The sequence below is a fragment of the Oryzias melastigma genome, unplaced genomic scaffold (assembly GCF_002922805.2).
Source record: "Oryzias melastigma strain HK-1 unplaced genomic scaffold, ASM292280v2 sc01536, whole genome shotgun sequence".
In the NCBI taxonomy this organism is placed as follows: domain Eukaryota; kingdom Metazoa; phylum Chordata; class Actinopteri; order Beloniformes; family Adrianichthyidae; genus Oryzias; species Oryzias melastigma.
Window position 1 is genome coordinate 26,911 of NW_023418118.1, and position 1,165 is coordinate 28,075.

Consider the following 1,165-nt stretch of genomic DNA (forward strand, 5'->3'; position numbering starts at 1 on the left):
TTTGTATTTTATTCTGAAATTTGAAAATAAGATAATTAAAGTTTAAGTTTAAGTTTTCAAAAAAATATGCTCTCCTTTTACAAAGTAATGAAACTCTCATTGGTAAAACAAAATGTATTTAGCTATATATATGGATGGATGGATGGATGGATGGATGCCACCTGTGTTTTTGGGAATGCTTTCCATGAAAGTTTGATTAACAAAGACATAAATGCATAATGAATACCACTAAAGACCATTCATTTGATTGTTTTTAATCATAATGTTCATTATTTCCAATGCTGTGCTTGAGGTGTGTCAATTTTATTTGAAAAATTCAAAATTTATATATTTTTTTTCGCTTCCTTTTATTTCAACAATTTTATATACCATATTTTCTGGACTATAAGCCGCTACTTTTTTCCTAGGTTTTGAACCATGCGGCTTATACGAAGGTGCGGCTATTCTGTGGATTTTTCCTCCACTGTTAGAGGAGCTCTAACCTGAAAAAGAATCAAAAACTAGAGACAAAAAAATCTATGTAAATCAAAATAGCCAACTTTACTTTTTCTTTAGCAGATAGAACACTCATGACACATTACTAACTGGTAATTATTTTCAAATCCTCGCTTCTTCATCATAGAAATCCCACAAAGAAGTTTTTGTGGTGCACATTTTAAGTAGAAGGCCATGGAGCTTTCTATCTAGGAAAGGAAACCTCACTGCTCTACACAGGCATAGCATCAATTAATCTATGCTGAGATGCTGGAGACAGCAGGTAGATACATGTACATTCACAATACAAAATTGTTCTCTACATGCAGTAAATATCAAATTTTTCAACGTGGATATCTGCGGCTTATAGTCCGGTGCGGCTTGTATTTTGTTTTTTTCCCTTCTTTTTCTTAAATTGAGCAGATGCGGCTTATATACAGGTGCGGCTTATAGTCCAGAAAATACGCTACTTCATATCGTATGTTCTCAATTTTAAGTTCAGATGTATTTGTCAATAGGGTTTAATAAACTGTTAAAAAAAATAGACAAAAAAGTGTTTTTGCCACTACTATTAACAGGGAATGGAATGCAGATGAAGAATTGAAACGTATGATTTTGCAAACTGTGAAAATATTTTACATAAAAAATTTGAAGTTATTGACAAAGATAAGAAGTAGGATAAACCTGTATT